This window comes from Microcebus murinus, chromosome 1, assembly GCF_040939455.1.
Source record: "Microcebus murinus isolate Inina chromosome 1, M.murinus_Inina_mat1.0, whole genome shotgun sequence".
Lineage (NCBI taxonomy): Eukaryota > Metazoa > Chordata > Mammalia > Primates > Cheirogaleidae > Microcebus > Microcebus murinus.
In genome coordinates, this window is record NC_134104.1 from 1,009,642 (window position 1) to 1,037,308 (window position 27,667).

The window sequence follows — 27,667 nt, forward strand, 5'->3', positions numbered from 1 at the left end:
CAGGCAGGGTGGGGGGGCTCAGCCCGGGCCCCACAGGCAGGGTGGGGGGGCTCAGCCCGGGCCCCACAGGCAGGGTGGGGGGGCTCAGCCCGGGCCCCACAGGCAGGGTGGGGGGGCTCAGCCCGGGCCCCACAGGCGGGGTGGGGCTGCACCAGGGCCCGGAACCGCCGCTTCCCTCGCCGCCTCCCGCCGCGTGTCCGCAGAGAGCCCAGAGGGCAGCGCCGCCTCCCAGAACCGCCGCCCGCCCCGGACCGCGCTGGCCTGCGGGGCCCTCGGCCTCTGATAGGGAGCCAACATGGCCGCCCAATTCGGGGTCTAAGCGACAGATTTGAGAGTCGTGAGGCCAGATAAAACCAGCCAGCGGTGGACGGGCTCTGCGTTTCTGTGAAGCTCTGCGTCGCTGATCAAACCCTCCGCGGGACAAAACCAAGTGCACGGGCTCCACGTGTGCCATGCCCAGCACCCCGGCCCCCGCCGGGCCAGGACACGCACAGGGCCAGCGCCTCTCCCCACGGCCGCCTGCGGCGCACAGACGCCGCCCAAACCGCCCTCGGGAGGGGGTCCCGGGCGGTTCCAGGGCGCAGGGACGGGCGAGCAGCGTCGGGGTCTGCGGCCTGCCTGGGCCGACTCCCCCAGCCCCGCGGCGGATCTACACGTACGTCCCCAGGGCCTGCGGACGTCCACGCCGTGTCTGACCGTTCCCCATACAAGGACGCCGGCCTGCGCCCGGGGACACGCTTGGTGAGCAAGTGACGCGCCCACCCACCAGTCACTGCCCGGGTGCGAGAGACGCCGGCGGGTCCCCTCCGCCCCGCTGCCGGGCGGTGCGCTCGGCCCTGCGCGAGGCTGGCAGGGCAGCGGTGAGGCCGGCGGGGCGGCCCGACCAGGACGGGGCAAGCGTCTCCCTCCACCCAGCTGCGGAGCACCAGCGCACGGGCCGGGAGGTCATAGCATCCTCTCAGCCTGCGTTTCCCCATCGACAAAAGCATCTGGTTGGACGGGAACAAGTTCTCTCCCATCCGGAACATTCCACGGACTGGGGAACCTGGCTGTGTGGAAGCGTGGGCACGGCGCTGGGTGCAGAGCGCCCCCCTCAGGCCCTGCAAGGACCTGCGGCGTGGGTGTCAGCGCGTGGCACGGTGAAGAAACTGACGCTGGAGGCGTGAGGGCCGGGCGCGCGGCCGCGGAGCCTTGAGAGGCAGAGCCAGAACAGGACCCAGGGGGCAGCACACGCACTGGCGCACACACAAGCACACGCACACATGTGCTCATTCAGCACCTGCACACGTGTTCACAGTTTCACGCCGACAGCCTTTGCCGCCGCATCTGTGCGGCAGCCCCTCCGCGGGCCTCACCCTCTCTCTGCTCCAGGCCGCGTGGCCGGTCACGGCACCCGGCGGTGACGAAACCGCCCGCGGTGTCCCCACCTGTCCCCAGCGCGGAGCACCGGGGAGCCATCGATCGGTCGCCGTCCAAAGGGCAGGCCAGGTGCTTGGGGTCGGAACTCGTGTTCCAGACAGCCAGACGCCGCGTCCCCTCTCGAAGGGGGCGGGCGTTCCCCATGCAAACAGCCGTGTCCCAGTGGGGCTCAACATTGTCTCACAGATGCCCAGCGCGTAGTTTTTTTGCCTGAAAATCCATTGCTGCCAACGTCATTTTATGCCTAGATGTGTCTCTGCAAAATCTCAGAACAGAAATTCCAGAAGACGCCGGTGGGGCCACTCCCGCCCTGGCCGGACGGCTCTGGACACCCAGACGGGCGCTCTCGGGCCTCGCACCACTGGGCCAGCCCTGGGCTCACCCGCTCAGCCCACGGGCTCTGGGCAGACCCGGGTGCGAGGAACCAGCCGCAGTTGCAAGGGAGAAGCGGCAGCTCCACCGGGCACCACGGCCCCTGGGACTCAGGGTCCCCGGGAAGCAGCCGGCAGAGGTGGCTGCTATGTGAGCCTCTTCTTACACACGTGCATACGCACGCTCACGTCCACATGTGCACACATGCATACAGACACACGTGTATATGCATGCACATGCACACAACCACTCATCCACATACATGCACACACATGCTCACTCCCACGTGTGCAGAAAGACACATACATACATGTGTGCACATGAACATTTACCTACAACCACTCATCCACATGCATACACACACGTGCACATGCATGCTCACTCCCACATGTATATGCATGCACATACACACACACAACCACTCATCCACATGCACTCATGCATGGTGGTGGCCCCCGGAGGCGCAGCGTGTCCTGAGTCTCGGGGTAAAGCCCAGGACTACCTACACCCGCCTCGACGACCCGCATTCCCACGGTGGTGCTGTCTGCGGCCGAGCGCCCTGCAGGCCCCTGCAAGGTGACGCGGCAGCCGAGGCCCCTCGAGTGGAGCAGTCCGGCCTTGGTGGCCCCAGGGCGCTGCCCCGTCAGGACCCCAGGGCTCTGTCCCGTCACGACCCCAGGGTGCTGCCCCGTCACGACCCCCAGCCTCCTGCACCCGCAGTATCCCAAGAGAGAGGCTCAGGCTCAGAGACCACCTGACCATGGACGCAGGTGCCAGGAAGTATCACATCCCACTCCCAGCAGCCCCATCTCCTCTTCCGGAAGGTTCCACCCTCCCGACTGGCTGAGATGCACCCCTGCCCCCCCCCCCCGCCCTGCCTGGGTTTGTTCCGTCTTGTTGGCCCGTCTGGTTGGATTCCTGAATAATGCGGTCTTTTATTTTCATTTTTTAAAAAGGCCCAAACACCCACGTGTGGATGGGGGAAACCGGCTCACTGCGGGGCCGGGAGGGAGCCGTGCCCGGGACGCAGGCTCAGCCGTGCGCTCCGAGATGGGTGTTCAGCCGCCCACGGTCAGAGACGCTTCCATGGAGCTGCCAGACGTCAGCCGCTCTGAGCCAGCAGGGCCCGGCCCCCAGGCCACCCTCGGGAAGGTGCACAGAGCAAAAGGCCACCGCTGGGGCAGAGGGGTCTGAGGGCTCAGAGTGCCAAGGGCTGGGCACCTGCCCAGTGACGCTGCCCCCCCCAGGAAGCCGTGGGGAGGCGCAGGGCCACCCACCAGGGCTCCCGGCAAAAGCTGGACCTGAACACGCGGAGGCAGGCGGACAGACAGGCTGTGGGACGCTCGGGCAGCCGCACCTGACCCTCCAAACACATCCCTGTGGGGAGGGGCGGGGGAGGGGCTGCTCGAGGACAGAGGCCACCGTGATCACCAACGCGGTGTGCGGTCGGTCGTTGAGCAGTCTCAGGCTTGCTGAGAAGACATGAACCCGGTGTCGTGGACACGGTTGGGACAGACTGGAATGTGGCCTGTGTGTGAGAGGGTGGAATTACCACGAACACAGAGAACACCCTGTTCTTAGGAGGAACACGTGTAAGTGTGAGTGGAGATGTTGCAACCAATTTACCATGAAAAAGTGCACATGTCCTGGCGTGCGGATATGCAAGTGTGCTGGCATGTGCACAGGTGCACACATGGGTATGTGTTCATGGGTGTGTGTGCACAGATGTGCGTGCACATGTGTGTGGACAGGTGCACACATGAGTATGTGTTCATGGGTGTATGTGCATAGATGTGTGTGCACATGTGTGTGGACAGGTGCACACATGGGTATGTGTTCATGGGTGTGTGTGCACAGATGTGCGTGCACATGTGTGTGGACAGGTGCACACATGGGTATGTGTTCACGGTTGTGTGTGCATAGATGTGTGTGCACATGTATGTGGACAGGTGCACACATGGGTATGTGTTCCTGGGTGAGTGTGCACAGATGTGTGTGCACACACATGCACAGAGATGGATATTGTTGTGTGTGGATATGCATGTACGTGGATACACATGTGAGTGGCTGTGCATGTATGTGGATGTGTGTGCACACATGTATGTATGGGGACAGATGCACACATGGGTATGCATTCATGGGTATGTGTGCACAGATGCATGTGCACATGTGTGTGTATGGGGACAGGTGCACACATGAACATGTATGCATAGATGTGTGTGCATGTATGTGGATGTGGGCACGGGTGGGAGAGAAGCAAGGGCCTGGGAGCGACATGGCGAGTGTGGCCGTGCGTGGAGGCGAAGGCTGTGTGTGGGCGCTCACTGACTACCCCATCGACACTTCCGCGGGCCTGGCACGTTCCGATGGGAAGTCTGCGGGGCGCAGAGGTTTCTTCCCGACGTCCTGGCGGCCCAGCTTTGCCGCCGCTCCAGCTGGGGAAGTGCCGGTGACTCGGCATGGGGCGGGAGGAGACGCTTCCCAGACACCATCCGTGTGCCTGGGCTCCCGCCAAGCCTCCGGAACCCCTGGCGGGGAGCCCGGGAGGACACAGAGCCGCCGCTGCTGCCGCGCGCCGGACAGGAGGGCGGCCGGCCGTGCTGCAGGGGGCCAGCGAGGGGCCGGCGAGGGGCCGGCGAGGGGCCGGCGGGGGGCCGGCGAGGGGCCAGCGAGGGGCCGGCGAGGGCCAGCGGGGGGCCGGCGAGGGGCCGGCGGGGGGCCGGCGGGGGGCCAGCGGGGGGCCAGAGAGGGGCCAGAGGGGGGCCAGCGGGGGGCCAGCGGGGGGCCAGCGGGGGGGCCAGAGAGGGGCCAGCGGGGGGCCAGCGAGGGGCCAGTGGGGGGCCAGCGAGGGGCCAGCGAGGGCTCCCTCGGCAGCGGGAAGCAACGTCCCCTGCGCAGGACACACGCCTCGCCCTGCCCCGCGTTGACGCAGGCTCTGACGGGACATCCCTGCTCTGCCCCAGAACAAAGCGGGTATTTTTAAAGACTCTGAAAACCTTAAGAACTAAGGGGTCCCTTCCCTGCTTTGTGCTTTTTCAGGACAGTTTCGGCTGTTCTGGGTCCCTCGAAATTCCGTGTGAGTGTGACGGTCACCTCGCGATGCCCGCGCTGGTTCCCACTGAGCTGCCCCCCCACACTTGGGGGTCTCCACCTTCCGGGCGGGTCTTCCCCCCATAAACACGGGCCCCGGTCCTTTTGTTCAGATCTTCCTTAATCTCAACACTGCTCTGTAGTCTTCGGAGTGCACATTTTGCACCTTTTCTGTTAAATTTATCCCTGAGCATTTCATTCTTTTTTATGCTCTTATGAATGGATTTTTTCCCCTTAAATTCAATTTTGGATTGTTCGCTGCAAATGTAAAGAAATACAATTGATTTTCCTATGTTGATCTCGTACGCTGCAACCTCACTGAACTCATTTGTCGGTTTTAATATCCTTTTAGGGATCACGTGGTACATTTGCGTGTGCAGGATCCGGCATCTGCAGAGACGGCTGTACACGCCTCGCCAGCGCGGATGTATTTCGATTCTTCTTCCCGCCTGGTGGCCCTGCCGGGACCTCTGGTGCCGTGTTGAATGACAGAGGCAAGAGGGGACACCCCCGTCCGCTCCCTGACCACAGACAGGGGAAGAAGCTCCCAGCTCCTCCTGGAGGGTGACATCAGTATGGACTCGTCACAGACGTCTTCTCAAGAACAGGGCTGGGGTTTGTTAAGTGCCCTTTCTGCATCTAGCGAGACGACCGTGTGGTTTTTTTTTTTTTTTTTGAGACAGAGTCTCGCTTTGTTGCCCAGGCTAGAGTGAGTGCTGTGGCATCAGCCTGGCTCACAGCAACCTCAAACTCCTGGGCTCAAGCAATCCTCCTGCCTCAGCCTCCCAACTAGCTGGGACTACAGGCATGCGCCACCGTGCCCAGCTAATTTTTTCTATATATATATTAGTTGGCCAATTAATTTCTTTCTATTTATGGTAGAGACGGGGTCTTGCTCTTGCTCAGGCTGGTTTCGAACTCCTGACCTTGAGCAATCCGCCCGCCTCGGCCTCCCAGAGTGCTAGGATTACAGGCGTGAGCCACCGCGCCCGGCCGACCATGTGGTTTTTATCTTCTATTCCACCGATACGACGTACGCCCTTGGTTTTCAGATGTTAAAACAACTTCCCCCACTGGGTCACAGGGTACCATTTTGTCAGTAGGTTGCTGGGTCTGATTCCCGGTGTTTTGCCGAGGATTTTGCGTCCACATCCGCAAGTGCAACGGGCCTGTGGTTTTCTCTGTGACGTCTTTGCCTGACAATGGTGTCAGGGTAGTGCCGGCCTCGTGACATGGGCTGGTAAGTGTTTTTTTTTGAAAGAGTGCACGAGGAATTGGTTTTAATTCTTCAAATGTGTGGAAGAATTCAGCTGCAATGCTACAGTTCTCTGGCCCTGGGCTTTGCTCTCTGGGGGTTGTGGACGCCCAATGCCATCTCTGGGTTTGGTATGTCCGTCTGTCCAGACTGTTGCTCATCAAATCGGTTCATGTCACTGGTTTCTTTCTAGGAATCTGTCCATGTCGCCTGTCACTGAGTACTCTCACATACAGTTAGTCGTTCGCAGTGCCGGGTCAGGACAAAGCTGGAGGACTCACACTCCCCAGTTCAAGCCTTGCCACACAGCAGCGGCGGGCCGGACGCCGCAGACCCAGCCGGGAACTCGCGCACGCCGGCTGGGTGACGAGAGCGTCGGCCACGGGGCACGAGAAAACAGCACCGGCGGCTGGAGGCTTCGCGGCGGCCCTCGCCAACCAGCGCGCTAGAACCGGAGCTCCCAAGTCAACTCACAGCCGTGGTCAGCCGGGTTTTGACAAGAGCACCAGGACCACTCGGCAAGGAGAGAGCAGCCGCCAGCAAACGGCGCTGGGACGGTGGAACGGCATCGTGCAAAAGAGTGAAGTTGGGCCCTTCCTTCTCCTCGTGTGCAAAAATAGACTTAAATGGATCAAACCTTAAATATACAGGCCGGGCGCGGTGGCTCACGCCTGTAATCCCAGCACTCTGGGAGGCCGAGGCGGGAGAATCGCTCAAGGTCAGGAGTTCGAGACCAGCCTGAGCAAGAGCAAGACCCCGTCTCTACTAAAAATAGAAAGAAATTAACTGGCCAACTACAAATATATAGAAAAAATCAGCTGGGCGTGGTGGCACATGCCTGTAGTCCCAGCTATTCAGGAGACTGAGGCAGGAGGATCGCTTGAGCTCAGGAGTTTGAGGTTGCTGTGAGCTGGGCTGATGCCACAGCACTCACTCTAGCCTGGGCAACAGAGTGAGACTCTGTCCAAAAAAGAAAAGAAAACAAAAAACCCCTAAATACACATGCTAAAAATATAAAATTTTAGAAGGCAACATAAAAATAAGTCTTCATGACCTTGGATTCGGCAAAAGATTCTTAGACGTGACACCAAGACCCCCAGTGGTGACAGATAAAACAGATAAATCGACTCCATAAGAACTTACGACTTTTATGGGTCAAAGGACGCCATCCAGGGAGTGGAATGACAACCTGGGGTGGGGGGAACACTCGCAGATCATCCGTCTGACAGAGCACGCGTGTCCGTGGAAAGAGCCCACGACTCAACCACAAAGGACAAAACAGCCCGACCAGACATGGGCAGAGTCTGAGCAGACGCCACGGCACAGACACGCAGATGCCAACACGTGTGGGGAGGGCCGCTCAACACGGTCGGTCATCACGGCAACATCACGTGAGCTTCACGGCACCACTGCGCCCCGCCGGGGCGGCTGGCATCGGACAGTCGGACGAAAGCGAGGGCAAGCGGCGGCCGGAAGCAGCGGGTCCGAGCTGGCCGGGGAGCGCGGCAGAGACAGGGCACGCCGGCCCAGCCCCAGGGCAGCCGCGTCCCCGCTAACGCTCCACGTTCCCGTTCACCGCGCAGACACACCCGGGCTCCCGCCCCCAGCACGGCCCGGCGAGCAAACCGCGGGTCTCAGCCCTCCTGATGCCTCGGCTGCGCGCCCGCCAACACGTGAAGTGGCAGCGACCGCGGGAGGTGCCACGGCAGACACGCCTCTCGGGACGGAGTGAAGGACAGGCAGGGGGACCCCCCCCACAGTGCAGGGACCAGGAGGCGCCTCTCGGACACCACGGCCCCGGGGAACCGCGTCCACGCAGAGCGGCACGGCGCTGTGTTCAGCGGGCGCCCAGCCATGCGCTGTCCTCCAGCGCCGGCCGCTAAGCTGCTCTGTCCACGCAGGGCCACGTGACGGGCACCCGGGCACTTCTCCCAAATACAGGCCCTTGACCCAGGAAATTAATGTTTGACTAGTGTCACGGAGGCGGCCCCGGGCTCTGGGACGTGGCCACCCTGGGCAACACGGGGCCAGCCCGGCCCACCGGCCGCTGGGGGGGGACAGAGCCTGGCCACGGGAGGGGTGGCCACGGGAGGGCGGAGAGGGCACGGCACCCCAGGCCCCTGCGGGCTGCTGAGGCTCCGGTCTGGGGGGCAGAAGGGGATGATGGGCGCAGGCGGCCTCCTAAGCAAGCAGAGCCCGTTTGGGTTTTAAGGTTTACGAGTTAACTTATTAACAGGAACTCGATGGAAAGGTCCTGCCAGGCTCCCGCATCCGGGCTGCCAGACCTGCCGGCCCCGGCCCGTGACGCTGGGCTGGAGTCTGGGTGGGGGCGGGGGGCCAGCACCTCCCGGCCGCCAGGACTGCCCACACGCTCTCCAGAACCCCAACATCCTCACAGGCCCACGCCAGGACCGCGGCCCCAGGCCACGCAGCGGACTGTGGACCAGCCCCGCCTCCCCGTGGGCCTTGGACTCCCTGCAGACGTCCGGAGACAGCCGTGGTCGGTGGGGAGCAGCGCTGGCCGGGCAGGGGCCGGCGGCACCTGAGGCCCCACGCGGCCCCCAGCACACCGGCCGTCCTCAGAGAAGCCACCGCACAGCGCCCGGCAGGGCAGACCCGGCCCGGAGCCGTGGGGACGGGCAGGGCCACGCTCCTCATGCCACGGACGGTCCAGGCAGGCCCCAGCGTCCCGAGCTGCAGCACCCCATCCACCTCACGTGTACCCCGTCCTGGGGGGGTCCCCAGATCTCCTCCTGGACAGCAGGGGCCCCTCACTCCACTGGGCCTTGACCCCAGCATGAGAGTCTGGGAGGTACCGGCCAGGCTGGACCTGACGGGCCGTTGGGCACCTGGGCCTTGTGCCCGTCTGCAGGAGTGACAGGGCTGCTGCCCAGTGAGGGGACCCCAGCGCCCCGGGCAGGCAGTGGGCAGTGGAGGGGTGGAGCTGGCGGAGGTGAGGGTGTGGGCGAGGGTGGGCTGCGGGCAGAACCTGCCCCCTCAGGGCCGCAGCTGAGTCCACAGGCTGGGCGGGCAGGGTGAGCTCCTCTCCCTGGGGGCGGCGCCTGTGTCCTGTGTCTGGGCATCCGGCAGACAGCCCAGGTCGGGGCCCGCCCAGGGCCTGGCAGCTCCTGGGGGTCACCCTGGCCCAGCCCTCTCCCACCCAGGCCCCCCCCACGTCCCCTCCCCACCCAGCAAGGTGCAGGCCGGGGACCTGGCAGCTTCCAGCCGTGGCAGGCTCCAGCCCCGCGGGGCTCTGCAGGGAGCAGGTGTGTGGGGCCGCGGCCCATCTGCGACCCGGGAGTGCACCGGGTGCTGTCCCCGCCCAGTGGCTGTCAGTCTGGCTGAGGGAGTCAGGATGCACCGCCTTACCTAGGCCCTGCCTGCCTGCACCCACCAAAGCCCGTCCTCTGCAGCCCCCACGCCCACGGCCCCCAGGCCGGGCAGCAAGCACTTGCGAGTGGACCCGCCAGGAGCTCCAGGGGCCCGGGGGTCCTGGGGGCTGGCCGCACCCCGACTGCAGACATGCACTGCAGGTCTCCGTGCGCCAGGCATGAAGGGGCAGGCACGGGGCCGGTCACTGGGGGCTGGCGGCTCAGGGCTGGCACAGGAGTGAAAAGCCGCAGAGACACCACGGCAGGTTCGACGTCCAAGTCCCGGCTCGGCACGGAGCCTGTGGGTGGGACCGTGTGAGAAAGAGGGTCTCCGCAGGTGGCAAGAGCTGTGGCTCTCGAGATGAGACCACCGTGGCTGTCTGGAAGGCCCAAGCCCAGGACGAGCATCTTTACAAGAGACGGAGGAGGAGGCAGCCACGGACAGAGCGGGGGACGCAGCCACGCGCCACAGGCCCTGGCACGCCCCGGCTGGAGCTGGGAGAGGCAGGATCCTCCCCTGGAGCCCAAGGGGCAGCTCCTGGCTCCCGGATTTGTGCTCCTTTTAGCCAGGGGTTTGTGAGGTTCGCTCTGCAGCCCCAGGAGCAGGTGGGGCAGCGCGGGGCGGGTCAGAGCCAACGGCTTCCTGCGGATCACAGTGGCTTCCGCTGGGAGGGGCCCGGCCACCCCGGGTCACGGCTGACTCATGTCACAGGAACGTGACCCTGTCCCACATGGGCCAAGGCCAAGGAGGGAAGTCCAGGCCCTGCCGTCCCCAAGAGTCAGCAGGCACCCCCGCTCTGGCCTCGGCCGGCCAGTCCCGGACCCTCCCCCGGGTGTCGGGAAGCCGGGCCCGTGTGCCGGCCCTCTCCCGGGCGGGGGCCGGGCCAGCCCGAGGGCGCTGCACGCACAGGCCTCAACAAGTCCGCCTGGAAAGCTTTGCCGCAGAAGCAGGGTGACAAGTGAGCTGGAGAGAAACTGTCCCGGAACCTCCGCCGGCTCCCGTGCTGGGGAGGGAGGGAGGGAAGCAACGGGGCCGGCCGCCACCCCCACCACCCTCGGAAGACGACGTCTCCGGTTTTAAGCCACAAACCCCCAAATGCCCGTCCCAGGCTTTGGGGACACCTGGCCCACCTGGGGATGCCCCCACCCCCGCCCGCTGTCCCGGCCTCATCTCCACTGAGTCACCGTCTTTGCTCCCACAAGCCGGTGGCTTCTGTCTGCACCTGGCGTTCGGGAAGCGTGTTCCCCAGGGTGGCGTGTATCCCAGGGTCCCCCTCCGCCACTTCGAGGCTGACGGGTTTTCTGCGATCAGGGCAGGTGTGGCCTGAGGCCAGCTTTCTCACCTGCCCCCCTCAAACACCTGCCCCTGGGTGGGTTTCCAGGTGACCCGTCCCCTTAAAGGACAGGTTCTCTGCACGAGGAAGAACAGCTCCAGCCTTGCCCACCCCCCCGACGGGCCAGTCCTGGGGCCTTTCCTGGCACAGCTGGGCCGGGGTCCTCCTCCCAGAGAGCCGGGCCCCTCGGCACCCCCAGAAGAGGACTCTGCGCCCTGTGCTTCCCTGTGGGGGGACGGAGGGCTGTGCCCACGCCTCCCACGGCCTGACCCCTCAGCACTGGGGAGCTGGGCCTGGGCTGCAGGGGGCAGAAACCCCCTCTGAGACCCCCAATACACGGCTTCGTGCCGGGCCCCGAGTGCGGGGCAGTGAGGGGGACGTGCCCACGGGACACGGCAGCGGGGCCTCCCACGGCACCCTGCCCCCATGCCGGAGGAGGGAGAGCCCTGCGTCCGGGGAAGACCCCCCCGGTGCCCAGGCCTGGGGGCCCCCAGCGGGTGACAACCTGGGGCACACAGTGAGGTCTCCTGCGCGGCTCAGCATAGCCAGGAGCAGGGGGGCTGCCCAGCCGCTCGGCACCGCGTCCGTGAACATCTCCTCCATGGCGGTGCCGGCACCCGGAGCACGACCCGCCCAGGGAGGCTCCGGAGCGCGCTGAGACCCACCGCGCCTGCACCCTCCGCCTGCGGCCGGCTCCGATCTCCCGGGTCTGGGGTCCCGTTGGCATCAGCGTGTGTTCCCGTGTGCAGCCTGGTATGAAACGCGGCCTCAGCGGGCCACCCGGCCACGGGACGGCCCCAGCTGCGGAGGCAGGGCCGGCGCCCGCACCTGGGGCTGCAGGTGACAGGGGAAGGATGGGGGCGGGCACTGCTGTTCACCTGAGACGCGCTGGCCGTCTGCCCAGGAAGTCGCTCAGACACTGGTCTGCTTGGCTCTGACTTCCAGCCCCTGCCACGCACACGGCTGGAGACTGATCCACTCCGCGGGCCGTGCACCTGCCCATCGGCGTTTGCGGAGCGTCTGGACGCCCGGCTCCTGGCCAGGTGCCAGGACACAGTGGCCCTGGGAGTCCTGAACTCGGCTTGTGTCTGCCTCTGAAGCTGCTGGGGTGGGCCGCGGCTCTGGGACGGTGAGCTCGGCCCCAAACTCTGACAGACGTTTGCCCGCCCCACACCATCCCACTCCACCCCACCACCCCATGCCGTCCCACGCCACCCCACGCCACGCTGTCCCACTCCGTCCCACCCCACCCCACGCCGTCCCACCCCACACCGTCTCACGCCACCCCACCCCGTCCCACGACACCCCACCCTGTCCCAGGCCACCCCATGCCATCCCACCCCACCCCATCCCACGCCACCCCACGCCATCCCACCCCACGCCAAGCCCTCCCACCCCACACCACTCCACCCCACGCCGTCCCACCTCCCCACGCCGTCCCCCCAGCCATCCAGGCGGGCCTGGTCCCTGCTGTGCGGATGTGGCTGCCAGCGCAGGGAGCGGCCACCAGGGGGAGCCACAGACCCAGCGTCTCGGCCGAGCGCAGAGGTCCGGGAGGGAGAACTGAGCCCAGGCTCCCTCCCGCTCCTCACTGGGGTTTTATCATGAAAGCATGTGTCGTAGCACACAGGCCTGGGGAGTGAAGGTGATGGCCGCCTTGACCCGCAGCCCGCGACCTGTGGGCACCGCCTGTCCACGCCTGCTCCACACACGCGGCAACACGCAGCAGAGCCTGTCCACGCCTGCTCCGCACATGTGGTGACACGCGACAGAGCCTGTACACACGGCAACACACAACACAGACTGTCTACGCCTGTTCCGCACATGTGGCAACACACAACACGGCCTGTCCACGGCTGTTCCACATACATGGCAACACGCAGCAGAGCCAGTCCACACGGTGACACACAGCACGGGCTGTCCACGCCTGTTCCACACACGTGGCAACACGCAGCAGAGCCTGTTCACACAGCACGGCCTATCTACTCCTGTTCCATACACGTGGTGACATGCAACAGAGCCTGTACACACGGCAATACGCAGCACAGCCTGTCCACGCCTGTTGCGCACATGTGGCAACACACAACACGGCCTGTCCACAGCTGTTCCACATACATGGCGACACACAACAGAGCCTGTCCATATGGTGACACACAGCACGGCCTGTCCACGCCTGTTCCGCACACGTGGTGACACACAGCAGAGCCTGTCCACACAGCGACACACAGCACGGCCTGTCCACGCCTGTTCCGCACACGTGGTGACACGCAGCAGAGCCTGTCCACACGGCAACACGCAGCGCAGCCTGTCCACGCCTGTCCCACTCACGTGGTGACACACAGCAGAGCCAGTCCACATGGCAACACGCAACGCAGCCTGTCCACGCCTGTTCCGCACACGTGGTGACACGCAGCAGAGCCTGTCCACACGGCGACACACAGCACAGCCTGTCCACGCTTGTTCCACACACGTGGTGACACGCAGCAGAGCCTGTCCACATGGCAACACGCAGCGCAGCCTGTCTCTGCTTGTTCTGTAAATGTGGCAACACACAGCGCAGCCTGTCCACGCCTGTTCCACATACATGGCGACACACAGCAGAGCCTGTCCACACGGCAACACGCAGCGCAGCCTGTCCACACCTGTCCCACTCACGTGGTGGCACGCAGCACGGCCCTACCAGAGCGCGAGCCGCCCCCTCCACCCCGACACGCCTTACCCCGTGGCCCATCCAGGTCGGCGTGGGGGACGGGCAGCGTGGCCTCTCCCACTCATTACTGCTCAGAGCGACCAAGGGACACGCCTGTTCACTGCAGCATCACACGTGATGGCACCGGACACGTTTTCTTGAATTTTAAAAAATCCTTAAAAACTTCAGCTTTCACTTTTAACGGACACGCAACGAGTGCAGGTATCTTTGGGGCGCCAGCCATGTCCCCACACAGATGGCGTGGGCGACAGACCAGGGCGACACGCATCCACGACCCCAGACACCGTCACACCCGACGGCCCTCCTTCCAGCTGCTGCTTCCGTCCGGCCCCCCCCCCAGGCTGGTTCCTGCCGCCATGTCTCGCGGGCCGGCTGCCAAGCGTGACCTGACCTGCCCGACAGGCTTCGGTTTGGGGCACAGACTCCCACAGCCGGGCCCACCGGGTGGCAGCGACGAAGACCCCAGATGACAGAAAGGGCCGAGTGCCCCCAGGAAGGAAGGACGTGCGGCCACACACCGGGCCACGCAGAAGCCGCCCGCGCAGCCCACGGGGTGGGAGACGGCCCCTTCTGCTGCTCCCTTTGTGCCGTGGCAGAATGACGACCACGTCATCCTAATCCCTGGAGTCTGTGACCTGTCATGCCACGTGGCATGTGGGAACGCAGGCGGCAGGTGGACTGCCAGGTTGCCGGTCCGTGGCCGTAAGCAGGGAGAGCAAGACGCTGCGGTAATTGGGACGGAAGCCCCGGGCTACCGAGGGGACACCAGGTGCCACGGAGGCTCCCCGGGAGTGGGGGAGGAGGGACAGACGTGCCGGAGACGACCGGGCTGGCCACCGCTGGCTCTCTGGGCGCGGCAGGGCGCACAGGCGCCTGGAGAAGCCGGAAAGGGCAGAAGCTTCCGGAGCCCCCCCCCCCAGGAGCCAGCGTGATGCACTCCTGACTTTCCCACGGCAGACCAGGGAGGGTCACTGTGTCACGTCAGGCCACTGAGCTCGTGGCCACCTGCTTCAGGCAGACACAGGCGTGTTTCCTGCCTCCTCTGGAGCAAGGCGCGTCCCCCGAGCGTCCACCCCGAGCCCTGGGTCTGAGGGCCACCCTGCATCCGCCCTGGCTCAGGGCTGGTCGGGGGCCCTGCCCCCGTCCCTCCACCCGACAGGCGTTCGCCCGGCTGTCTCCCAGGGCGTCCTCGTTTCTTCTCACGCCCGGGTAGCCAGTCACCCCGCCGTCCCCTGCCACCTGCCAAGCACCTGGTCTTTGTGGCCGTCCCCAAACCTTCTCCTGGACGACAGTCGGGCCGTGGGAGGACGGCAGCGGCTCCCCAGGCTGCCGTTGACAACACTTTTGTAAAATACGGGTAAAGTGTCACGGTCACGCCAAACTGCTATACAGGTCCCTGAACGCACACTGTCACTCTCAGCACTTACTCCACGGGGACCCGGAACAGACACTGTGGCCACGCTGGCAGTACTGGTCACCGTCCCGAATTTGTCTTTGGAAGCCATGTCACACTTGGGATGTCTAAGTTCATGTTCTTCCAGCTACACAGGCAAACCCGCTAAGGCCACTTAACAAGCCACGGCTCCTTCCACGAGAACCAAGACTCCTTCACCCCACGTGCTGCGCAGGGGACGCAGGCCGGCGCCGTGGGGCACCCTAACCAATCAGCAAATGCCCGCTGGGGTGAGTGGCCACCGGAGGGCCTTGTTCAGGGCTTGACCCAGAGCCCGCCCTCCCTTCCTGGGGAGAGGCTGCCCCCACGCCAGCCCTGCCCGACAGCAGGGAGGGCAGATGAGCAGCCGGCGTGCTCCCCCTGCCGCACATGGCAGCCAGCACCAAGGCACAAGCTCCAGAGGCCGGCCGGGGTTCCCAGCCCTGCTCAGGGTGTGAGTGTGCACGAGTGTGCAAGTGTGTGCACATGTGCATGCAAATGAGTGCATGTGCAAGTGTGCACATGGGTACGTATGCAGCTGTGTGCACATGAGTGAGTACACATGTGAGTACATGTGCAAGTGTGTGCACTTGACTGCATGTCTGAGTGTGTGCATGTGAGTGTGCACAAGTGTGTTAGTGTGCATGTGTGAGAGGGTGTGCACACGAATGCGTGTGAACACAAGTGTGTGAGTGTGTGGTGTGCACACGAGTGCATGTGCGAGCATGTATGCACGTGTGTGGGTGCACACACAAGTGTGTGTGAGCATGTGTGTACGTTTGTGGGTTGCACACAAGCGGATGTGCAAATGTGTCCAGGTGAGTGCATGTCTCTGTGTGCATTTGTGTGTGGGTGTGCACATGAGCACATGCGTGAGTGTGTGCGTGTGTGGGTGTGCACACAAGTGGATGTGCAAGTGTGTGTAGGTGGGTGCGTGTCTCTGTGTGCATGTGTGTGTGGGTGTGCACATGAGCACATGCGTGAGTGTGTGCGTGTGTGGGTGTGCACACAAGTGGATGTGCAAGTGTGTGCAGGTGGGTGCATGTCTCTGTGTGCATGTGTGTGTGGGTGTGCACATGAGTACATGCGTGAGTGTGTGCGTGAGTGGGTGTGCACACGAGTGGATGTGCAAGTGTGTGCAGGTGGGTGCGTGTCTCTGTGTGCATGTGTGTGGGGGTGTGCACGAGTACATGCGTGAGTGTGTGTGGGTGTGGGTGTGCACACGAGTGGATGTGCAAGTGTGTGCACACTAGTGCGTGTGCGAGGCTGCGGGTGTCGAGAGCACACCCCCTGCCTCCAGAGCCGGGCACTGCACCAGCCCACCCCGTGCGCAGAGGGGCGGCAGGCGTAGCCCTGGACCAGCGCAGGGCTGCGGGGCCTGGAGCCCTTCCCGGCCACCTGGCCCTGGCCCCCGGCTTGTCCCCTTCCTGTCCGCAGCCCCCGCGGCGAGCTCTGTCCACGGCCCGGCCCAGCGCGGCAGGACTGAAAGCTGGAGGCGGACGTCCCTGGAGCTTTGAAACCGTCCACAGGAAGCTGCGAGACACACGTGTGTCTGCAGACGCTTGTGTTGCTGGGGCGGGCGCACCCCGCTCCCCCACCCTGGCTTGTCCCCGCTCCCACTCACATGCCCCCGACGGCCCCGGCGGCTGGTTGCCGGGACGCCAGGTCATGGGTCCCTCACGGCAGGAGGAAGCCAACTGCTAAAGCCATCACGCCCACACGGACGTCCCACCGCAGGAATGTCGGGGGGGGGGCAGGAGGCTCCGCGGGTGGGTCCAGCAAATCCCCCCGAAGACGCTCTTCCTCACGGAGGATGCGTGTGCAGGGCCCACGGCAGCGTCTGGCTGCATGGAGCCCGGAAGAGCCAGAGGCCCCGTCACCTCGCCAGTGGGCAGGGCTGCCCCCCGCCCGGCCCACGGACCTGCTGCTCTGCTGTGGTGGGCGGCGGGAGGCCTGGCCACCAAGCCACGTGTCACCGGGCTCGGGGAGGCTCACCGTGGGAGGGCGTTCAGGCACGTCCCCACGATCCACCCATGGTCCCAGGCATTGGGGGGCCAGCACCCCTCTAAGCCCCCCCAGACTCATCCTTCGCCCCGTGGGACCTCCTGGCCCCACCCACAGGCGTCTGCCCCGGCGAGCACGTTCAATTCCTCCCCCTGACCCCCACCCTGCCCCCACCGTGACCCACGACGTCCCTCTCGGACTCTGGACAGGCTGGCCCTGCTGTGCCCACCCCACACCCTGCACCCCCGCACCTGCCCCACCAGGACAGGGGGAGCTCCTGGCCCCCATGCTCACCATGGCCGCCCGCTCCTGAGGGGTCTGGGCTGGGGGAGGCCGGACACTGAAGAACCATCAGATCCAACCCCGACCCGCCCACCAGGCCACACTGCACCCCTGGGAAGCTGGAAAGGTGCTGGGAACAGGAAACATCTCTCTGCCCTGTGGCTGTGCTGGCGTCCCCACCGCGGGGCACTGGGGACACCTGTCCACCACCTGCTCTCCCCGCCTCACCAGGACTTCTGGGACTCACACTTGCAGGGACAGCAGCATCCCTTCCCCGGGAGCAGCGGGCTCACCCCACCCACCACCAGCTCCTGCCCAGCGTGTACAAGCGAACACCTGCCCTGCACACCTGCCCCATGCACCTGCTCTGCACACCTGCCCCGCACACCTGCCCCATGCGCCTGCCCCATGCATCTGCCCTGCACACCTACCCCACACACCTGCCCCACACAGCTGCCCCGCACACCTGTCCTGCACACCTGCCCCACACAACTGCCCCGCACACCTGTCCTGCACACCTGCCCCACGCAACTGCCCCGCACACCTGCGCTGCTCTGCGCCCACTAAAGAACAGAGACCAGCGCTGTAGTGATGGAGAATAGGGTGGCGGCTTCCCCACAGCCCGCCTGGACGGACCTCACTGGCCTGCCGCAGCTCGGCCCGCAGACACCCGCGGCTCTGCCCCCAGCGAAGGTGTCCGTGCCCTAGGCCTTGCAGCTGCGGCTTGTCTGCGGGGCTTGCACCACAGCCTCCCCGAGAACCGGCTGCTCGAAGGCCTGGGGCTGGTGCACATGCAGAGCAGCCCCAGGACATGGGGACGTCCCCTTTTGCAGAGAGCAGACACCAGCAGCTGAGACCCAGGAGGAATGCCAGCAACGGCATGGCAGGAGCCCCTCCTCTACCCCAGCTGCCAGCCGGCCCCTCGCCCCCAGGCACACCTGCAACCCCCAGCGTTTACAGCTACTGGGGAAGGAGGGAAGTGGGGGCAGAAGGTCCCAGGTGCAAATAGATTCAGTCTCTTGCTCCTTCTGGAGAGAAAAGTCCACTGGGTTTATGCTCCACTTGATTTTCACAAATTGTCCTAACACCCCTCCTTGTAGAGTAGATGTCGAAAGTCTCAAGTCCCCAGAGGCCAGGGACCCCCACCCAACTCTGACCCCAGAACTCCCCGGAAGGGCGTCCGGAGGTGCAGGCAGAGCCTCTGCCAGATGTGGGTCCCTCTGCACAAACCCGCTGGGATGTGTTAGCTGCTGCCTGGTCGGACGGAAAGTGCCTGGTTTCTGAGTTAGGGGTAGAGGTTTCAGGAGCCTGCACCTGTCCCCACCCAGCACCTGTCCCCAGGGCCGGGCATCCTGTGGGCAATGCTGCTGTCCTGCTGTTACGACCCCCTCCTGTGTGGGCTCCAGTGCAAAGTGGCTCCCTGCAAAGCCACTCCCCTGGGTTTCTGGAATGCCTGCCTATGGACCACAAGAGTACACGGTTTGCACAGGAAGCGTCTGCTCACACACCTGCTTCACCTGCTCACACACCTGCTGCACCTGCTCACACACCTGCTGCACCTGCTCACACACCTGCTGCACCTACAGCCCAGAGCCCCCAGGGGCAGGTGTTCACTCTTCTCTCCTGGTGACAGCTCCCTCCCCACCACCCTGGAGGTGTCCCCCTGCTAAGTGCCTCTCGGCACCATCACACGTCCTTGGCCTCGCCCCTGGCCAGTGCTTTTGTGAGCCCATTTGCAGGAGAGGAAAACTGAGGTGTGGAGAAGACACATGACCCGACAAAAATCACACGGCCGGCAGAGAGGTGCTGGCCCGGGAGTGGACACTGCCATTGGCCCCAAATGTCATCCGAGTCGCCTCCCCAAAGGGGCACCCCCAACCGTTCCTGCAGGAGCACCTCCCGGAAGGACAAGCCCAGGTCATGGGTGAGCATCGACCAGGCCTACTCTCAGGCCAGGGACGAGGTCTGTGGGACCAGCCCGAATTCAGCCCGAGGCCGGAAAAGGCCCCTTGTCCTCGGGGCTCCGTGGCCAGGCGGGACGCCCCAGTGCACACGCGGGGGGGGGGGGGTCCCGGCAAATCTTTTAAGAGTATCGCCTAAAAAAATGAAGGGCTTTTTACATTTTTTATTTTAAAATATTGAACTGAGTGTTCCATCCCATCATCCAAACTTAACATCGACATCTGAACAAACTGAGCATGTCTCTCTCCTTGTCCTTCCATAAAACTCGCAAGGTCAGGAGAAATTAAACATTAAAGGAGCCTGTGACCCCTTTCAGCACGGGGCCGCTGCGATTATTTTCCTTGGCTAAACCATTTAGCCGGTTCTCAGAGAGGATTAACATCTGTCCAAGCTGCTGTTTTCTAGAACCCACCATCATCCTCTCCTGCGGCCACGTCAGGGCAGGGCCGGGGGTGGCACTCCCTCCCCCCAGAAGCGTTTTTAAACAGGTGGATTTAAGGGGCGGAACTCCAGAGGTCCTGCGGGCGGCCAAGGGGGTCCCACCGCCCCCAGAGGAGGAAGCAACTTGGTCTTGATCCTCCTTGCCCAAGTTCAGTCTGGAGGCAATCTGAGGGGACCAAGGCGGCCAAAGACGGGAGGAGAGGGGGCCCCGCAGAGGCGGCTGCAGATACTTCCTGCCCCGGACTCACACAGAGAGCACCCACAGTCTCCTATGCAACAGGCCCCACCTCTGCCAGCCAAGCACAGCCCCTGCCCAGCCCCAGCTGCCCGCCCCCCGCACCCACAAACCCCTACCTGGCCCAAGCCCCTGCCTCAACCCAGCTCCTGACAGCCCCAGCCCTGGCCCAACCCAGCCCTTGACCAGCCCCAGCTGCCGGCCCCCCGCACCCCCCATCCCCTGCCTAGCCCCAGCCCTGGCCCAACCCAGCCCCTGCCCAGCCCCAGCCCCGGCCCAACCCAGCCCCTGCCCAGCCCCAGCCCCGGCCCAACCCAGCCCCTGCCCAGCCCCAGCCCCGGCCCAACCCAGCCCCTGCCCAGCCCCAGCCCCGGCCCAACCCAGCCCCTGCCCAGCCCCAGCCCTGGCCCAACCCAGCCCCTGCCCAGCACCAGCCCCGGCCCAACCCAGCCTCTGCCCAGTCCCAGCCCTGGCCCAACCCAGCCCCTGCCCAGCCCCAGCCCTGGCCCAACCCAGCCCTTGCCCAGCCCCAGCTGCCCGCCCCCCGCACCCCCCATCCCCTGCCTAGCCCCAGCCCTGGCCCAACCCAGCTCCTGCCCAGCCCCAGCCCTGGCCCAACCCAGCCCCTGCCCAGCCCCAGCCCTGGCCCAACCCAGCCTCTGCCCAGTCCCAGCCCTGGCCCAACCCAGCCCCTGCCCGGCCCAGGCCCTGGCCAGCCCAACCCAGTCCCTGCCCAGCCCCAGCCCTGACCCTGCCCAGCCCCAGCTGCCCGCCCCCCGCACCCCCCATTCCCAGCCCTAGCCCTGACCCAACCCAGCTCCTGCCTAGCCCCAGCCCTGGCCCAACCCAGCCCCTGCCTCAACCCAGCCCCTGCCTCAACCCAGCTCCTGCCCAGGCCCTGCCCCTGCCTCAACCCAGCTCCTGCCCAGGCCCTGCCCCTGCCTCAACCCAGCTCCTGCCCAGGCCCTGCCCCTGCCTCAACCCAGCTCCTGCCCAGGCCCTGCCCCTGCCTCAACCCAGCTCCTGCCTCAACCCAGCTCCTGCCTCAACCCAGCTCCTGCCTCAACCCAGCTCCTGCCTCAACCCAGCTCCTGCCCAGGCCCTGCCCCTGCCTCAACCCAGCTCCTGCCTCAACCCAGCTCCTGCCCAGGCCCTGCCCCTGCCTCAACCCAGCTCCTGCCTCAACCCAGCTCCTGCCTCAACCCAGCTCCTGCCCAGGCCCAGCCCCTGCCTCAACCCAGCTCCTGCCTCAACCCAGCTCCTGCCTCAACCCAGCTCCTGCCTCAACCCAGCTCCTGCCCAGGCCCTGCCCCTGCCTCAACCCAGCTCCTGCCTCAACCCAGCTCCTGCCTCAACCCAGCTCCTGCCCAGGCCCTGCCCCTGCCTCAACCCAGCTCCTGCCTCAACCCAGCTCCTGCCTCAACCCAGCTCCTGCCCAGGCCCAGCTCCTGCCTCAACCCAGCCCCTGCCTCAACCCAGCTCCTGCCTCAACCCAGCTCCTGCCTCAACCCAGCTCCTGCCCAGCCCCAGCCCTGGCCCAACCCAGCCTCTGCCCAGTCCCAGCCCTGGCCCAACCCAGCCCCTGCCCGGCCCAGGCCCTGGCCAGCCCAACCCAGTCCCTGCCCAGCCCCAGCCCTGACCCTGCCCAGCCCCAGCTGCCCGCCCCCCGCACCCCCCATTCCCAGCCCTAGCCCTGACCCAACCCAGCTCCTGCCTAGCCCCAGCCCTGGCCCAACCCAGCCCCTGCCTCAACCCAGCCCCTGCCTCAACCCAGCTCCTGCCCAGGCCCTGCCCCTGCCTCAACCCAGCTCCTGCCCAGGCCCTGCCCCTGCCTCAACCCAGCTCCTGCCCAGGCCCTGCCCCTGCCTCAACCCAGCTCCTGCCCAGGCCCTGCCCCTGCCTCAACCCAGCTCCTGCCTCAACCCAGCTCCTGCCTCAACCCAGCTCCTGCCTCAACCCAGCTCCTGCCTCAACCCAGCTCCTGCCCAGGCCCTGCCCCTGCCTCAACCCAGCTCCTGCCTCAACCCAGCTCCTGCCCAGGCCCTGCCCCTGCCTCAACCCAGCTCCTGCCTCAACCCAGCTCCTGCCTCAACCCAGCTCCTGCCCAGGCCCAGCCCCTGCCTCAACCCAGCTCCTGCCTCAACCCAGCTCCTGCCTCAACCCAGCTCCTGCCTCAACCCAGCTCCTGCCCAGGCCCAGCCCCTGCCTCAACCCAGCTCCTGCCTCAACCCAGCTCCTGCCTCAACCCAGCTCCTGCCTCAACCCAGCTCCTGCCCAGGCCCAGCTCCTGCCTCAACCCAGCCCCTGCCTCAACCCAGCTCCTGCCTCAACCCAGCTCCTGCCTCAACCCAGCTCCTGCCCAGCCCCAGCCCTGGCCCAACCCAGCTCCTGCCCAGCCCCAGCCCCTGCCAAGGCCACTCAGCCCCAGCACACTCCCAGGCCTCTATGACCCCGATGAGGCCCATCTCCTGGCCCCAGGAAGGTTGCCCTGGCCCTGTCCTGGCTCCTCCTGTGGCCCTAAGCCTGCCAAGGCATGGAGGGCGCCTGGGGCTTGTTTTGGTCCCTGCTCCGGAACCTTCCGTCCCTCCCAGCTGTGTCTGCTCTAGAGAGCTGCGACAACATGCTGGTGGGCGCTGAGGGCGCTATGGGGGGGGGACACGGCCCACAGTGGGCTCGGCTGGGGGAGGGTCTCGACGACACAGGCTGGGCATGACCCAGGCCTCGGTGACAGAGGGGACCTGGGCCGGCTGACGGCCACGTGGGCGGGGAAAGCCCCGTTCCACACCCTTGTTGGAAACTGGGCAGGGACAGGCGGCTGTGGCCGTGGCCCCGGGCTGGACGCCAGCAGCCACGTCATGCCAGAGTGGGCTCAAGGCTGCCCACGCAGGGCAGCCAGCACCTGCCCACCACGGCCCCACCACGGCCGAGCAGCCAGGGGCTCTGCTGTCCCCACAGCGCACGGGGCTGGGACGGTCCCTGGCGGCGTGTCCGGGCCTGCGTCCAAGTCCGTCTCGAATGGCAGGCGCCCATGGCCACAGGAACCGGCGGGGATTGTCCAGGCCCCAGGAGGGTCTGCAGGGGTCTGGAGAACACCTCCTGGGGGCCTGGCCTCCCCCAGCCCCACAGCCGCCGTGGGGGTGCAGCCCGCCCGCCCGCCTCCCCCAGGCTGCGCCCAGCGCCGCCACCCCGAGCCCAGCACAGTCCCTGCACACGGCAGGAGCTCAGTGGGGTCCCTGGTCCTCCGGATGTCTGCAAACACGGCCCCTCGGTCCCCCAGCCCAGCAGGGTGGCCCCGAGGGCCGCAGGAACCAGCTCTGGACTGTGTCAGCCCCTCCCGCCGCCTGACAGCCCAGATAAGCTGCTATGAATGGAATGTGACCTTCTCCCCACGCCTCGGCCCCCAGCCGCGCAAACAAGCCACCTGGACACAAATGACAAATGACCCGGTGCCTGCGGAGCAGTCATGCGGCCTGGCCAACACGCTTTATTTCTTCCTTGCTCTTTCTCCGGACGTGATTTGCAATGGCCCAGCTGCGGGGGCCGCGGTTCCCCGGGTCTGAGTTTCGGTTCTCGCGGGTTCCGCCCGGCTCCGAGCAGACCACGGACGGCCGCCCGGCAGGGTGTGCATGTGCCGGCCGTGGGCCGGGCTGGGGACACCGCGGAGAGTCTGCAGGGCCGTGACAGCGCTCGCCGTGTGGTCCTGCCTGGAAACGCGCGGGAGCCCACCCGGGCCTGGCCAGACGCGCCCTCTCCACATTCTTGGGCTTCCAGCGAGGCAGGCAGCTGCCCACGTCCTCCACCTGCCTTTGTAACGTGACCTGGGGTCGCAGGACCGCACCGAGCCTGCCCAGGGTGGGCTCCACACCCGGCCCCTCCTCCAAGGCTCCCAGGCCCCGGTGGGGCTGCAGCCCAGGCGCCCAGTGCGAACCCCTCCCAGCTGACAGGTGGCGGTGGCAGCCCCGTCCCCATCCCCCGGCCTGCAAGAGGGCCGTGTCCTCCCATTTCTAGCGGCAGGCTCTGCAGGAGCCTCGACCTGCCTGGAGCTTTGGCTCTGACGCCCCACGGAGAGTCCGGCACAGGCAGGACAGGCGAGGGGGCGTGGGGGAGGGACAATACGCCCAGAACCGTGACACGAGCCCACCCCCACGCCCCCCCACGCCCTGCAGCAGCAGAGAGGCCAGCAGCCCCCGTGGGGCGTGGGGCAGGCATCGGCCAGTGGAGCTGGGCGCAGTCCTGTGGGGATGGACCTGGCATGGAAGGAGGCCCAGCGCCTTAGCAAGGGGGAAACTGTGGCTGCGAGACAGGGGAGTAGGGCAGGGAGAACACATGCAGGGAAAGGACACACACATCTGTCCCGCCACACGGGGAAACACAGCCACGGACCAGCCCTGCTGGGAACCCCGGACCCTCCACACACAGCGACCTCAGCAGGACCTGCCGGTGGCCAGGACACCACCCACGGCTTGTCATGGAGCCAAAGGGCACGGCCCTCACGCCCCACGCTGGTGTGGACTAAAATAAAATTATTATTATTTTTTTTGAGACAGAGTCTCGCTTTGTTACCCAGGCTAGAGTGAGTGCCGTGGCATCAGCCTAGCTCATGCAGTCCTCCTGCCTCAGCCTCCCGAGTAGCTGGGACTACAGGCATGCGCCACCATGCCCGGCTAATGTTTTCTATGTATATTATTTGGCCAATTAATTTCTTTCTATTTATAGTAGAGACAGGGTCTCGCTCTTGCTCAGGCTAGTTTCGAACTCCTGACCTTGAGCAATCCGCCCGCCTCAGCCTCCCAAAGTGCTAGAATTACAGGCGTGAGCCACCACACCCCGGCCTAAAATAAAATTTTAAGGCTCACCTCCCCCCCCACCAGCTGACTGAATGGACCCCCTTCGTGGCCAAAGGAATATCCTGAAACTAAATTGCAGGCCAAGAGAAAGAAAGTCAGACAGGCCTCATCATGCCTCCCTCCCTTCTTGGGGTCATCCTTTGTAACTCGTTATTAGGCCTAAGGGTATGCAAGACAGACCTGCAAGTCCTCAATTTGCACAACAAATCTATGTCCTGTGGCTTGTCTCTGATAACAGCTGCTTATGTTGAAACATTCCAAGCCTTTAGACAGAGCTTCATGTCTTTAACCAATTACAAGCCAAAGAATCTTCAAACCCACCTGTAACCTGTAAGCCCCTGCTTCCAGATGTCCCACCTTTCCCGGCCAAACCAACATATGCCTCCCACGTATTGATTTATGACTGTACCTGAAACCCCTGTCTCCCTGAAATGTATAAAACCAAACTGTGACCCAGCCACGGCGAGTCCACTTGCTCAAGGCCTCCTGGCAGTGGCTCCGGTCACGGTCACGGTCCTCAAATCTGGCTCAGAATAAATCTCTTTTAAGTTAATTTACAGAGTTCGGATTCTTTTCCATTGACACAAGGATGCAAGCGGGTCCTTCGTAAAGCAAGGGCAGTCTCCACCCCAGGGACGCGTCAGCACGCGAGGCACGTGTTGCAATTTAAAGAACCTGCAATACCGCATTGGGCGGCCGTGGAAGGAAGGGAGGAAACAGCGACACACGCAAACTCACGGGCGAACACGGAAACCTAACGCCAGTGAAAGAGGCCAGGCGCGAAGTCCACGTGTTACGGGATTCCGCCGCCACCGATGCCCAGACCGGGCAGACCCAGAGGCAGAAATGGATCTGGGGTTTCCACTTGGGGCAGCGACAGCTCAGGATACAAGGGTTCCTTTTGGGTGACAAGAATGTTCTAGAATTGGGTAGCTTGATGGCTGCATGACATTGTGATGTTTCTCAATCTCCATGGATTGTTCACTTTAAAGTGGTTAATTTCATGGTGGTAAGAATGTTCTAGAATTAGGCAGCATGATGGCTACATGACATCGTCTTGGTCCTAAATGTGGCTAGATTGTTCACTTTAAAGTGGTTAATTTCATGGTGGTAAGAATGTTCTAGAATTGGCAGCGTGATGGCTACATGACATGGTCTTGGTCCTAAATGTCGCTGGATTGTTCACTTTAAAGTGGTTAATTTCATGCTATGTGAATTTCGTCTCCGTATGACAGAAGCTAAAGAATCTGGCTGTGCCCAAGTCTGGGAAGACGGACACAAGCACAGAAACCGCTGCCCGGCGTCCGACCCCACAGACCCTGCAGGGCCCGGCCCAGCTCCCTGCACTCGGGTCAGCCAAGGGGGGTCGTGCTTGGCTGCACTGTCCCCCCGAGTCCGCTGGGCCCGGCATCCAGTCCCACAGCGCTGCAGGATCGAGGCCCACGGACGCCCTCACCACACGCACCTCACACCGACACCCAGGCCTGGACCCTGCCCAGCCACGGGGGCGCCAGCCCTGCACTGCACTGAGCGGTGAGACGCACACTCGGTGCACAGGGGGGGCGGTCAGGAAGGCCTCGCAGAGGAGGGGAGCTGACGGGCCCTGGGGGGTGTGAGCACGCCTGCCTGCCTCGGTCTGACCCAGAGACCGCGTGTCCTCGACTCCGTGGGCCAGGGACGGTGACTCCCCGGGAACGGAACAGCAGGGCGCGGCCGCCCCGCGCAGGCCACGCTGAGCTCACAGCCCCGATGCCGGAGCCCCGCCCGGCTCTCTCAGCCCTGCAGACCCAGCTGCGCCCAGACCCGAGCGTGAGCAGAGCCACGCGGTGGGGTCAGTGAGCTGCCCCGGGACTCCTGCCCGGCAGAGGGGCTCGTGCGAGGGGATCGGCGTCCCAAGGGTGGAAGCCAGTCCATCAGCCCTCGCCGGACCCCGGCGTCGGTGCAGATGCGCGCGCGCATGGGAACCTCAGCTTCTCCCCGAGCCTCTGCCCACCGTGTTCTCCCAGCACCGCGCTCGGAGGGGCCCCACACCTCCCCTTTGCTCAGAGGGCACGTCTCACTCAGCGACTCGGGGCCACCCAGGGTCTCCTTCCCGGGTCCGCAACCTGCCGCAGGGCCCCCCAACGCGGAGAGCAGGGGCAGAGCCGCAGCTCCAGGGCGGGCCGGGTGGGGCCCCCACGCCAGGAAAGGGCCGTGGAGCCCACAAGCCCCAGCCGGCCTGAAACCCAGGAGGGTGAGTCCCCACCGCGAGGCCCTGGGTCCCCGGCCCGCACAACAGACACGCATACGTGCGCACCCCCCAAACGGTAGCGCACATGGAGCAGCCGCTGCAGACTGCGCACGCGCAGGGTGCTGAAGGCTCCGCTCCTCCTCCGCCACGTGGCCGAGCTCCCGTGACATCCGGGACACTCGGCACAGAGGACGCCTCTGTCTCGACAGACTCACTGCCCCTCTCGCCAGCTGTCGGTGCCCGGGGCCTCTGTGCGGACCAGGCCCTGCCCACAGTGCTCCCCCCCGGGGCTGGGGTGGCACCAAGCCTGCGTGGCCGCCCGGGCAGTGCGGGCCGCGTGGGCGCACGGAACAGCAGAGAAGCTGAGGAGCAGCCTCGGGCTCCCGGACGCTCTGTGTAGGAGCAGGCGTGGCCTGCAGCTTCCCAGACCCACGCCAGCCACGCCTCCACCTGCGCGCAGGCGAGAGCCGAGGTCGGCGCTGCAGGCCCCAAACCTGCAGGACAGCGTGGGCAGTCGACGGGCGCGGTCGGGGCAGGACGTGGCATGTGGCTGAGGACGGAGTGCACGCTGAAACCCCGGCCAGACCCGGCCTCTCCGCGGGGCACGGAGCGCTGAGGGCGCTGCAGGTGGCGCTTCTGCTTGGAGAGCCGGGTGGGGCCGTGGCCGCGCGGGGCGGGAGGGT

At 65.0% G+C, this 27,667-nt stretch overlaps 1 protein-coding gene and 1 long non-coding RNA gene across 2 annotated transcripts in view; one reads left to right on the forward strand and one right to left on the reverse strand.

The window, feature by feature from the left end:
- COL18A1 (collagen type XVIII alpha 1 chain) overlaps positions 1-27,667 on the reverse strand; it is an 88,297-nt gene that overhangs the window by 44,044 nt on the left and 16,586 nt on the right. The gene's annotated exons all lie outside the window — the stretch shown is intronic.
- LOC142864846 (uncharacterized) lies at positions 5,874-8,094 on the forward strand. The gene is made up of 2 exons (XR_012915154.1): positions 5,874-6,121; positions 6,330-8,094. It is a non-coding gene; the product is annotated as an uncharacterized LOC142864846 (long non-coding RNA).